This window comes from Triticum dicoccoides, chromosome 2A, assembly GCF_002162155.2.
Source record: "Triticum dicoccoides isolate Atlit2015 ecotype Zavitan chromosome 2A, WEW_v2.0, whole genome shotgun sequence".
Classification (NCBI taxonomy): Eukaryota; Viridiplantae; Streptophyta; class Magnoliopsida; order Poales; family Poaceae; genus Triticum; species Triticum dicoccoides.
In genome coordinates this window covers 626,439,321-626,454,026 of record NC_041382.1, presented here as the reverse complement: position 1 = coordinate 626,454,026, position 14,706 = coordinate 626,439,321, and positions in this window count along the sequence as shown.

The following is a 14,706-nucleotide window of genomic DNA, read 5'->3' as shown; positions in this document are numbered from 1 at the left end:
GCCTACCACGACCGTCGCGTTGCTCGCGCAGTCGCGCCCTTGGATATTTAACATGGTGCGTTAGGCTATCTGATGTTGGCATGTCATACATAGTCATCACTTAGTCACTCATACTACAACAAGGTTGGCTATAAGGTTGGCTATAAGTGTATTTTTTTACTCCTCTCAATCTCTTTCTTCGTACTCCCTCCGTCCCATAATATAAGAATTTTTTGACACTAGTGTAGTGCCAAAAATGTTCTTATATTATGGGACACAGGGAGTACTAGTATTTATTGCATTTGCCAAGGAGTGACCTCTTCCAATGAAATGGTGTTGCTAAGTTTGCTTCATTTAATTAGCTATAGACTCAAAATTGTCTTTTCACCTAGGTACACACGCTTAGCACCGTTTCTTCCTTGGGTCACCAAACTAGTCTCTCTCTTCTTGATTAACTTGCCACATCAGACTTTATGCCTATGTGGCAAGCTTAAGCACCTGTAGGAGCAAGTAAAAGTAAGTACAATAGTGCACTTTACATGGCATTTTTGCATATGTGGAGGAAAGAGAGGCAAGGAAAAAGTGGAGAAGTGGGCTATCATGCAAGAGCCAGCCTCTACTACATGGTGGAGCATTGGGAGGGGCACCTGTATGGAGGTGGTCAGGAATCGGGAGACTCACGCCGGTCGTAGCACCGCAGTTAAAATGATAATGGCAAGTCAAATCACGGGGCCCCACCTGTCCAGCAGTAACTCGCTGTCAAATCACACAGCCCTACGTTTGCAGCAGCCTACTCCCTCATCTTCTCGTGTCTCTGTCGAACCGACTAGGCGGAACTGCCCCGCCGCCTACCGCGCAGGAAAAGCCCCGCCCTCGACTTTTAAATAGTATACAATATACTAATTTTGTATCCATGGATTGCGCACGCGCGATGGAGCAAAGCATCTAGAAAACGGAGGAGAGACAGTGGTCTTGCAATAGAGAAGAGGGAGAGGCGAGACAGTGGTTTTGGAATGGAGAGGAGAGGAGGTGGGTTTGCAGTGGAGAAGATCAGAAGAGGGAGAGGCGAGACGGTGGTTTGGAAATGGAGATGATGGAGAGGAGAGGAGGTGGTTTTGCAATGGAGAAGAGGGAGAGGAGCGTGCGGCAGCGATTTAGGATTGGACGAGAGGGCCGGCACGCTGTAACTGGATCAAAATCAAAATCAATTTACCCTTCAATTAAGAAGGCGACCCCACATTAACTAGTCTCCCTTTTATTTTGGGTCATAATTGACCATGATTTTCACACATAAAATATATGTTATACGTTGCAAAAATAATATAATTTGAAAGTACATTCAGATACGAACCAAACAATACAATTTTTGGTGACATGCATTCACATTTTTCTTGTCAAATATAGTACATGGTCAAACTTTGACCCAAAATACACAAAACAACAAAAAAATACTTCCAAGACCAGCGCTGCTCTTCCGCTCTTCTCCTCTTAAACCACCGCCGCTCCTCTTCTGTTCCAATCTAAATGCAGCGCCGCTCCTCTCCTCTTCCATTTCAAAACCACCACCCCTCCTCTCCTGTTCCAGTCCAAAACCAGCGTCGCTCCTCTCCCGTTCTAATCCAAAACCAGCGCTGCTCCTTTCCTCTTCCATTCAAAAACCACCACCGACGAGTGAAGGTACTGTGGAGAAGTAGATCGATGGAGGAGTACAACTGATACGTGAGGATCGCAGATGGCGACCCTGTGAAGCTAGCTAGGATGTTGGAGATACAGCCTTGGTTTGACAACAAGGACCAACTAGCGGCGACGGCAACATCCATGGCCAAATATCTGCAACAGAGCGAAAAGGCGGCGATACTCCCGGAGGGAGTCGCGCCGGAGTACATAGAGCTGCTCCTCTGGGCCATGGAGCAAACAGATTCATCGAATCCGATCGTGAGGGAGCGGTGGTGGGAGTATCGATCCCAGATGGAGCATCCACCAGAGATTGAAGGATCGAGCATCTACAAGGTGCCGTTTGTGAGGGTGTCCTGCCAGAGCGAGCCGGTGGAGTCTTCATCGACCGAACCCAACTGCAAGAGGAGAAAAGCAGTTGGCCCGACGACGCTTCCCCACCATCGTCTCCCTCGCCGTTCACATTGTCTCACGGGGCGGCTGTCTGCCGCCGAGGAATAGGAGGGGGCTTCCCCCATAGCCCAATAGTCGGGCAGGTTGTAAATTGTCAGGAGGAGCTTAGGGTTGTCAGTATTTGTAGGTTGTGAATTGTGTTTTGTGTTGTGTATTTTGAGAGTACTTTCAGATATGAATGTATTTTGAATTTCAGATTTGCAGTATTGAGCATATGAAGTATTTTATGAATTCTAGATATCTATTTTTAGCACTTAAAAATGTAGTTTCATAGGAGTATAAAAGTGCAGACAATGTGATTCTCAGAGAAGAAACTGCAAGTTTCAGTTTCAGATAAGAAACTGCAATTTCAGTTTCAGATAAGAAACTGCAACTTTCAGAGGCAGAGCATTTATATTAACACGGCCTTTTCAAACAGGATTAACATCATGTTGGAAGTTTTATTCATGGTCGAAAATGGAACTATCAGCCAGTTAACATCATGCTGATCAACATTCATGCATAGCACATCTTCATATGATGCACAGTCAAAATGCCCACACAATGTCGAGTGTGCGAAACACAGAGAAAACGAGGGACGAAGTTTTGGCAAGTGTTGGACGTGGTTTTGGGCTGCCCCGTCTAGGCTTTCATTTTTAACATGCGCAGCCCACTGAAGGAAATATGCCCTAGAGGCAATAATAAAGTTATTATTTATTTCCTTATTTCATGATAAATGTTTATTATTCATGCTAGAATTGTATTAACCGGAAACATAATACATGTGTGAATACATAGACAAACAGAGTGTCACTAGTATGCCTCTACTTGACTAGCTCGTTGATCAAAGATGGTTAAGTTTCCTAACCATAGACATGAGTTGTCATTTGATTAACGGGATCACATCATTAGGAGAATGATGTGATTGACTTGACCAATTCTGTTAGCTTAGCACTTGATCGTTTAGTTTGTTGCTATTGCTTTCTTCATGACTTATACATGTTCCTATGACTATGAGATTACGCAACTCCCGTTTACCGGAGGAACACTTTGTGTGCCACCAAATGTCACAATGTAACTGGGTGATTATAAAGGTGCTCCACAGGTGTCTCCAAAGGTACTTGTTGGGTTGGCGTATTTTGAGATTAGGATTTGTCACTCCGATTGTCGGAGAGGTATCTCTGGGCCCACTCGGTAATGCACATCACTATAAGCCTTGAAAGCATCTATCTATACCTATACTAATTCTTAACTTCCTAGAAATTCTCACATTAATTAGATTTTATGAGCCGTTAATCTGGTGGGACCGAGTTATTACGGTTCAGATCCAATCTCTCATGGATCTCTCAAAAAAGAAAAAGAAAAACCCATTGATATGTCCCTCATGGCCCAAATTACGTTCAGATCCAATCTCTCATGTACTATCTCCCAAAAAAAGAAAAACTCATGTATCTCTCAAAAAAGGAAAAAAATCGCATTGATATGTCCCTCACGGCCAAAAAGAAAAAAAAATCTCATTGATATGTCCCTCATGACCAAACTATTGTTCAGATCCAATCTCTCATGTTTCTCTGGAAAAAGAAAAAAGAATCTCCCGGATATCTCCCAATAAAAAAGTCATGGATACCCTCACGACCAGAATTTCCCAATCTCTCCAAAATTGTCACGTACGCGTGTCTCTCCCACGACCCAACTCTAACCATCTCTGACCAATAACTATCTAAAAGGGATAAAACTCTCGCGTATATCTCTCCAGAGAGCCAAATCTCTCAAATTGTTATGGTAGAGGTTTAAATCTAACCTAGCAGCCTCCGTTTCCTTCCATGGTTTCTACTGTCCAAGACCTCCGATCGATGGCAGTTGATCGTTCTTCCCTCCTCCGGCTAGAGCACGACCAAGGAATGACGCCTTCCAGTTTGAAGCCTACATCGCTGGCTCTCCATTTGATCCACCCATCACAAGGTACGGTACTCCATGGACTATCCCTCAACTGTTCTTTCAACAGCACTAGCGGCCCCAGTTTGATTGGATGAAACCGTATAATTCTGGGTTGTTTCCATGGCACTACATGTACAGGTATTGCTTATTTGTGTGATTTGGAGCCAAGGAGACAACAATCCATGATAGCTCATGGCTTCATATGCAATTTCGTTCAAATCTTTAGTCCCTGGCGAGTTTGACCAAGATCTGATGGATTAGTTACTCTCTCTCTCTTATCACACGTGCTGATTTCTCTATGCTGAGTTTGATCAAGATCTGATGGATTAGTTACTCTCTCTCTCTTATCACACGTGCTGATTTATCTATGCTGATTTGTCACATGCATATTTACTTGAACCATTCTTACTATTACAGTGGCACAACTAATCACGTATAGTTATCTACCGATGCATATTGGCTCATCCGAAAGAAAATTGTTCATCCACCAGACTGGGTTTATTGCGAGTCCAATACTGGCGGTGCCGAGTCCAATACCGACTGCTCCGTTGCTTCTCATCGCTGGCATGTGTATGGCGCCATGCCAGTATGCAACAACAATCCTGGTGCCCGTATGAATAACTCTTGATGTAGGTATATGTTGAATCTCCAGTCTGCACACAATCTTTCTTGATTAGGCATAGCATGCGTGCATTGGAGAAATATTAATATAATGTAATAAAAGAAAACATGTGTGTATATACTGTTTGCATCCGAGTTGAGGTGTTTTGCTCATGTTTTATTTTGCACGGTGGTCATCGACCGGTTATAGGTTGCTCCAGGCCTCGAAGGCCCGGCGGTACTGCTCCTCCACATGGAGAGCTGATGGTGCTGCTGCTCCTCGGCACCTTTGAGCGGTCTGTTAATAGGAGGCGTGAGGCAAGCTGCAAGACTTCACGGCACCTTTGAGTAGTCTGCTAATAGAAGGCATGAGGCGAGCTGCAAGATTTCAGGCACATAAACAGCGCAATGGCAAGAGCTATATAATATCACATTGGTACGTATATATTCTTCTTTCCATATGACCATCAATTTCTTCTGATCGCTCAATTTCTAGATATTTATATGTTTGATTCATGCATTCTTTTTTCAGATATTCTGGACCCCGCAGGAGAATATATATTTAAGTGGTGTACATGTACTATGTATAACTAGAAGAAGATTACTATATTTGTGACTACACTAGAAATTTATAGTTGTTGCAGCACGTGGTTAGTTTACAATATCACGGTGGTGGTCATCGACCAGTTATAGGGTGCTCCAGTGCTCGAAGGCCCGACGGTACTGCTCACGACAGGGAGAGCTGGTGGTGTTGCTGCTCCTCGGCACCTTGGAGCGGTCTGCTAATATGAGGCGTGAGGCGAGCTGCAAGACTTCAGGCACACAAACAGCACAAAAGCAAGAGCTATACAATATCACATTGATACGTATGTATTCTCCTTTTTGTAGGACCATAAATTTCTTCTAATCGCTCAATCTCTAGATATTTATACACTTGATTCATATTTTTCTTTTTTCAGATATTCTGCACCCCGCAGGAGACATTATATATTTAAGTGGTGTATACATCTACTATATATACCTACAAGATTACCTATGTTTGCGACTCTACAAGTACTGGAAAAAAAATTTGAACTAGAAATTTATAGATCCTGCATCACGTGGTTAGTTTTTTGTTTTCTACTTGCCAACAGTACTTGATGAATTAGGATATTGGCTATTTACAAGGAACGGTCAGCCAGATCAGTTAGCTTTATCATATTATATACTTGGAACTGATTTCTTTTTTTTCAGATTCTATTCCTAAATGGTTCATGGCTACACGTCCCGTTTTCAGGTTTGTTTGTCAGATTTGTTCTTCTCCTCATAGTCTATCCTCTGAATATTATAATCTATTTTCTATCAGGTTTCTAAATTGTATGATTGTCTTCCCGCAAAAAAAATTGTATGATTGTTTTGCTTCTAGGATTATTCTGTCCATGCCTTGGCTTTCACCTAGATGGACAAGAGTCTGTTCTTTAGTGAGACGCCCAGCTGCAAGTTGTTGTTTGACCAGTTGTGAGGTGTCTCAGAGGCACCAAATGGATGTTCATAATGTTCATCTATCTACATATCATGTGGTACACGGCCCAGAAAGAAGCAGTACGATGGTTGGTCCAAAACTAAGCTCATTCTTAGCATGGGATCACTGCCGAGATTTCTTTCTCTTGACAAGCAGCATCATTGCTTACACCAGATTAGAGAAGCTTCCTTTTGAAAATTTCGTCTTTTAGCTTTGGAAGTTTTAAATATTGAGACCAATAGATTGTGCAATTTCCATTTCTTTAGTAGTAGGTGACATACAAGAACACAAATGATGTACTGTTTTGTTTTGTTTTTATTACTAAAACCATGAAGTGTTATCCTTTTCATTAAAATAATGATAACACTTTGAGTTGTTAGTACAATTAACCATGGGATCAAGACTCAAAAAGTAAATGCTAGAGCATTTAAACTTAGCATGCCATGAAGTTATTAAACAGGAAATCATACTTACTGATTGTGATATAAAATAGTGACTGCTACGCCCACTACAAGATATAATAGTTCAACACAATGATTGCCGAGGAGCCACCATGGAAGGTGACTCTGTAAAAAAGAACACAAATTTAACATGTTCAGATTAATGACCCTACAATGTCAGCACACAAGATAGATAGATGAACATTAAGATTTCATTCAGCCCAAATTTTTGTTCAGTCGAACTCGCCAAAGATGCTTGATGTATGTCAACCACTAGACAAATTCTAGATAGAAGAGTGAAGAGCCTTAGATTTAATTAGTAGTTTGATCGTTTAGTAATTCCTTTGGATGGCATGACGTGCTTCTGGTCAATTAATTATTTGGTCTTCTAACCCGCATCTAGGGAAGAGGTGAAAATATCAACCAATTTATCATCGAGTTTGATTTATCTCTTTTCTTGACTTATCCCTTTATTGCTTAGATATTGCACGAAGTGAGTAGAACACAGTTCTAGCACATTAGTTTCAGCATAAAAGCATGTACAACACAATGGATTTATACTACATTTTGTTATCTTAGTCTTTTTTCCAAGCAATTCGATATGTTTCATTAATTTCATCACTAATTACACATGAATGAAAGAGGAGACAATGTCACATGAAAATCACTATAAATGATTATTTTGGGTGTAACTAAATAATTAGATGGGCCTGTGAATCAAGATTAGATGGTTGTTCAATCACTAGATCACTACTATCATTTTATGCATACTAGCATAATGTAATGACGGGAGGTGACAAGTTTGTCGGGCTGGTGTGTAATGACAACACAATGCAGGAGTTCTTTAGCGGCGGCAAAGAGTCGAGGTGCAGCAATACTGATGCATCATGCAATGCCAAGTGAACAAATGGTGTCTCTCGGGAAATTACGGGGACGGATACGAGCACTACGTACCGTTGTCCTACTATTAAGAAGTTATATTGCTGTTTCTCATCAAGACATTGTTTAATAAGGAAAACCATTTTCTTATGAAAAAATCCATGTGGCAACATGGTTCATCTAATATTATTCTTGAAGCGAACTGATTCGGCTTCAAGTGTGTAGGTTTGGTGAGATCATCATTTCCATCATTCCAGTAGGACATGTTCTCAAAATATTACGTCATTGCAATTGTGAGTAAAGACTGATAAAAAACATAACAATTCGCAACCTAGCCCGTGCAGGTGCACGGGTCGACGACTAGTTGCAACTAATGAGTTAGTTGCGGGATGATGTATTATGGAACGAGTAAAGAGACTTGCCGGTAACGAGATTGAACTAGGTATTGAGATACCGATGATCGAATCTCGGCAAGTAACATACCGATGACAAAGGGAACAACGTATGTTGTTATGCGGTCTGACCAATAAAGATCTTCGTAGAATATGTAGGAGCCAATATAGGCATCCAGGTCCCGCTACTGGTTATTGACCAGAGAGGTGTCTCGGTCATGTCTACATAGTTCTCGAACCCGTAGGGTCCGCACGCTTAACGTTCGTTGACGATATAGTACTATATGAGTTATGTATTTTGATGACCGAATGTTGTTCGGAGTCCGGGATGAGATCATGGACATGACGAGGAACTCCAGAATGCTCCGGAGATAAAGTTTGATATATGGGATAATAGAGTTTGGTCACCGGAAGGGTTCCGGAAATCACCGGAAGGGGTCCGGATGTTTCCCGAAATGTTTGGGTACGAGAACACTTTATTTGAGCCAAAGGGGAAAGCCCACAAGGTTTTTGGAAAGCGCAAAAGGAAGCGGAGTCCAGGGGCCAGACGCCAGGGTCCCTGGCGTCTAGGTCCAGACGCCGGGAACCCTGGCGTCTGGCCCTAGAGTCCGAGAAGGACTCTTGCCTTTCGGGCAAAACCGACTTTGAGGAGGCTTTTACTCCAAGTTTCGACCCCAGGGCTCAACATATAAATAGAGGGGCAGGGCTAGCACCAAAGACACATCAAGAAACACCAAGCCGTGTGCCGGCAACCCCGTCCCCTCTAGTTTATCCTCCGTCATAGTTTTCGTAGTGCTTAGGCGAAGCCCTGCGGAGATTGTTCTTCACCAACACCGTCACCACGCCGTCGTGCTACCGGAACTCATGTACTACTTCGCCCCTCTTGCTGGATCGAGAAGGCGAGGACGTCACCGAGCCGAACGTGTGCAGAACTCGGAGGTGCCGTGCTTTCGGTACTTGGATCGGTCGGACGTAAATACGTACGACTACATCAACCGCGTTGATATAACGCTTCCGCGAACGGTCTACGAGGGTACGTAGACAACACTCTCCCCTCTCGTTGCTATGCATCACCATGATCTTGCGTGTGCGTAGGAAATTTTTTGAAATTACTACGTTCCCCAATAGTGGCACCGAGCCAGGTTTTATGCGTTGATGTTATATGCACGAGTAGAACACAAGTAAGTTGTGGGCGATATAAGTCATACTGCTTACCAACATGTCATACTTTGGTTCGGCGGTATTGTTGGATGAAGTGGCCCGGAATGACATTACGCATATGCTTACGCGAGACTGGTTCTACCGACGTGCTTTGCACACAGGTGGCTAGCGGGTGTCAGTTTCTCCAACTTTAGTTGAATCGAGTATGGCTACGCCCGGTCCTTACGAAGGTTAAAACATCACCAACTTGACAAACTATCATCGTGGTTTTGATGCGTAGGTAAGAACGGTTCTTGCTAAGCCCGTAGCAGCCATGTAAAACTTGCAACAACAAAGTAGAGGATGTCTAACTTGTTTTTGCAGGGCATGTTGTGATGTGATATGGTCAAGACATGATGCTAAATTTTATTGTATGAGATGATCATGTTTTGTAACCGAGTTATCGGCAACTGGCAGGAGCCATATGGTTGTCGCTTTATTGTATGCAATGCAATCACGCTGTAATGCTTTACTTTATCACTAAGCGGTAGCGATAGTCGTGGAAGCATAAGATTGGTGAGACGACAACGATGCTACGATGGAGATCAAGGTGTCGCGCCGGTGACGATGGTGATCATGATGGTACTTCGGAGATGGAGCTCACAAGTACAAGATGATGATGGCCATATCATATCACTTATATTGATTGCATGTGATGTTTATCTTTTATGCATCTTATCTTGCTTTGATTGACAGTAGCATTATAAGATGATCTCTCACTAAATTTCAAGATAAAAGTGTTCTCCCTGAGTATGCACTGTTGCCAAAGTTCATCGTGCCCAGAAACCACGTGATGATCGGGTGTGATAAGCTCTACGTCCATCTACAACGGGTGCAAGCCAGTTTTTGCACACGCAGAATACTCAAGTTAAACTTGACGAGCCTAGCATATGCAGATATGGCCTCGGAACACTGAGACCGAAAGGTCGAGCGTGAATCATATAGTAGATATGATCAACATATTGATGTTCACCATTGAAATCTACTCCATTTCACGTGATGATCGGTTATGGTTTAGTTGATTTGGATCACGTGATCACTTAGAAGATTAGAGGGATGTCTTTCTAAGTGGGAGTTCTTAAGTAATATGATTAATTGAACTTAAATTTATCATGAACTTAGTACCTGATAGTATTTTGCTTGTCTATGTTGATTGTAGATAGATGGCTCGTGTTGTTGTTCCGTTGAATATTAATGCGTTCCTTGAGAAAGCAAAGTTGAAAGATGATGGTAGAAATTACACGGACTGGATCCGTAACTTGAGGATTATCCTCATTGCTGCACAGAAGAATTACGTCCTGGAAGCACCGCTAAGTGCCAAGCCTGCTGCAGGAGCAACACCAGATGTTATGAACGTCTGGCAGAGCAAAGCTGATGACTACTCGATAGTTCAGTGTGCCATGCTTTACGGCTTAGAACCGGGTCTTCAACGACGTTTTTAACGTCATGGAGCATATGAGATGTTCCAGGAGTTGAAGTTAATATTTCAAGCAAATGCCCAGATTGAGAGATATGAAGTCTCCAATAAGTTCTATAGCTGCAAGATGGAGGAGAATAGTTCTGTCAGTGAACATATACTCAAAATGTCTGGGTATCATAATCACTTGATTCAACTGGGAGTTAATCTTCCTGTTGATAGTGTCATTGACAGAGTTCTTCAATCACTGCCACCAAGCTACAAGAGCTTCGTGATGAACTATAACATGCAAGGGATGGAAAAGACGATTCCCGAGCTCTTCGCAATGCTAAAGGCTGCGGGGTAGAAATCAAGAAGGAGCATCAAGTGTTGATGGTCAATAAGACCACCAGTTTCAAGAAAAAGGGCAAAGGGAAGAAGAAGGGGAACTTCAAGAAGAACAGCAAACAAGTTGCTGCTCAGGAGAAGAAACCCAAATCTGGACCTAAGCCTGAAATTGAGTGCTTCTACTGCAAGCAGACTGGACACTGGAAGCGGAACTGCCCCAAGTATTTGGCGGATAAGAAGGATGGCAAGGTGAACAAAGGTATATGTGATATACATGTTATTGATGTGTACCTTACTAGAGCTCGCAGTAGCACCTGGGTATTTTATACTGGTTCTGTTGCTAATATTTGCAACTCGAAACAGGGACTACGGATTAAGCAAACACTGGCGAAGGACGAGGTGATGATGCGCGTGGGAAATGGTTCCAAAGTCGATGTGATCGCAGTCGGCACGCTACCTCTACATCTACCTTTGGGATTAGTATTAGACCTAAATAATTATTATTTGGTGCCAGCGTTGAGCATGAACATTATATCTGGATCTTGTTTGATGCGAGACGGTTATTCATTTAAATCAGAGAATAATGGTTGTTCTATTTATATGAGTAATATCTTTTGTGGTCATGCACCCTTGAAGAGTGGTCTGTTTTTTATGAATCTCGATAGTAGTGATACACATATTCATAATGTTGAAGCCAAAAGATGTAGAGTTGATATTGATAGTGCAACTTATTTGTGGCACTGCCGTTTAGGTCATATCGGTATAAAGCGCATGAAGAAACTCCATGCTGATGGACTTCTGGAACCACTTGATTATGAATCACTTGGTACTTGCGAACCGTGCCTCATGGGCAAGATGACTAAAACGCCGTTTTCTGGTACTATGGAGAGAGTAATAGATTTGTTGGAAATCATACATACAGATGTATGTGGTCCGATGAATGTTGAGGCTCGTGGCGGATATCGTTATTTTCTCACCTTCACAGATGATTTAAGCAGATATGGGTATATCTACTTAATGAAACATAAATCTGAAACATTTGAAAAGTTCAAAGAATTTCAGAGTGAAGTTGAAAATCATCGTAACAAGAAAATAAAATTTCGACGATCTGATCGTGGAGTAGAATATTTGAGTTACGAGTTTGGTCTACATTTGAAACAAAGCAGAATAGTTTCGCAACTCATGCCACCCGGAACACCACAACGAAATGGTGTGTCCGAACGTCGTAATCGTACCTTACTAGATATGGTGCGATCTATGATGTCTCTTACTGATTTGCCACTATCATTTTGGGGTTATGCTTTAGAGACGACCGCATTCACATTAAATAGGGCACCATCGAAATCCGTTGAGACGACGCCTTATGAACTATGGTTTGGCAAGAAACCAAAGTTGTCGTTTCTTAAAGTTTGGGGCTGCGATGCTTATGTGAAAAAGCTTCAACCTGATAAGCTCGAACCCAAATCGGAGAAATGTGTCTTCATAGGATACCCAAAGGAGACTGTTAGGTACACCTTCTATCATAGATCCGAAGGCAAGACATTCGTTGCTACGAATGGATCCTTTCTAGAGAAGGAGTTTCTCTCGAAAGAAGTGAGTGGGAGGAAAGTAGAACTTGATGAGGTAACTGTACCTGCTCCCTTATTGGAAAGTAGTTCATCACAGAAACCGGTTTCTGTGACACCTACACCAATTAGTGAGGAAGTTAATGATGATGATCATGGAACTTCAGATCAAGTTATTACTGAACCTCGTAGATCAACCAGAGTAAGATCCGCACCAGAGTGGTACGGTAATCCTGTTCTGGAAGTCATGCTACTAGATCATGATGAACCTACGAACTATGAAGAAGCAATGGTGAGCCCAGATTCCGCAAAATGGCTAGAAGCCATGAAATCTGAGATGGGATCCATGTATGAGAACAAAGTGTGGACTTTGGTTGACTTGTCCGTTGATCGGCAAGCAATTGAGAATAAATGGATCTTCAAGAAGAAGACTGACACTGATGGTAATGTTACTGTCTACAAAGCTCGACTTGTTGTGAAAGGTTTTCCACAAGTTCAAGGGATTGACTACGATGAGACATTCTCACCCATAGCGATGCGTAAGTCTGTCCGAATCATGTTAGCAATTGCTGCATTTTATGATTATGAAATTTGGCAAATGGATGTCAAAACTGCATTCCTGAATGGATTTCTGGAAGAAGAGTTGTATATGATACAACCAGTTGGTTTTGTCGATCCAAAGGGAGCTAACAAAGTGTGCAAGCTCCAGTGATCCATTTATGGACTGGTGCAAGCCTCTCGGAGTTGGAATAAACACTTTGATAGTGTGATCAAAGCATTTGGTTTTGTACAGACTTTTGGAGAAGCCTGTATTTACAAGAAAGTGAGTGGGAGCTCTGTAGCATTTCTGATATTATATGTGGATGACATATTACTAATTGGAAATGATATAGAATTTCTGGATAGCACAAAGGGATACTTGAATAAGAGTTTTTCAATGAAAGGCCTCGGTGAAGCTACTTACATATTGGGCATTAAGATCTATAGAGATAGATCAAGACGCTTAATTGGACTTTCACAAAGCACATACCTTGACAAAGTTTTGAAAAAGTTCAAAATGGATCAACCAAAGAAAGGGTTCTTTCCTGTGTTACAAGGTGTGAAGTTGAGTAAGACTCAATGCCCGACCACTGCAGAAGATAGAGAGAAGATGAAAGATGTTCCCTATGCTTCAGCCATAGGCTCTATCATGTATGCAATGTTGTGTACCAGACCTGATGTGTGCCTTGCTATAAGTCTAGCAGGGAGGTACCAAAGTAATCCAGGAGTGGATCACTGGACAGCGGTCAAGAACATCCTGAAGTACCTAAAAAGGACTAAGGATATGTTTCTCGTTTATGGAGGTGACAAAGAGCTCATCGTAAATGGTTGCGTTGATGCAAGCTTTGACACTGATCCGGACGATTCTAAATCGCAAACCGGATACATGTTTTTATTGAACGGTGGAGCTGTCAGTTGGTGCAGTTCTAAACAAAGCGTTGTGGCGGGATCTACATGTGAAGCGGAGTACATAGCTGCTTCGTAAGCAGCAAATGAAGGAGTCTGGATGAAGGAGTTCATATCCGATCTAGGTGTCATACCTAGTGCATCGGGTCCAATGAAAATCTTTTGTGACAATACTGGTGCAATTGCCTTGGCAAAGGAATCCAGATTTCACAAGAGAACCAAGCACATCAAGAGATGCTTCAATTCCATCCGGGATTTAGTCCAGGTGGGAGACATAGAAATTTGCAAGATACATACGGGTCTGAATGTTGCAGATCCATTGACTAAGCCTCTTCCACGAGCAAAACATGATCAGCACCAAGGCTCCATGGGTGTTAGAATCATTACTGTGTAATCTAGATTATTGACTCTAGTGCAAGTGGGAGACTGAAGGAAATATGCCCTAGAGGCAATAATAAAGTTATTATTTATTTCCTTATTTCATGATAAATGTTTATTATTCATGCTAGAATTTTATTAACCGGAAACATGATACATGTGTGAATACATAGACAAACAGAGTGTCACTAGTATGCCTCTACTTGACTAGCTTGTTGATCAATATTGTTATGTTTCCTAGCAATAGACAAAGAGTTGTCATTTGATTAACGGGATCACATCATTAGGAGAATGATGTGATTGAATTGACACATTCCATTAGCTTAGCACTTGATCGTTTAGTTTGTTGCTATTGCTTTCTTCATAACTTATACATGTTCCTATGACTATGAGATTATGCAACTCCCGTTTATCGGAGGAACACTTTGTGTGCCACTGTTGGTGTCAAAACCGGCGGATCTCAGGTAGGGGGTCCCGAACTGTGCGTCTAGGCGGATGGTAATAGGAGGCAGGGGACACGATGTTTTACCCAGGTTCG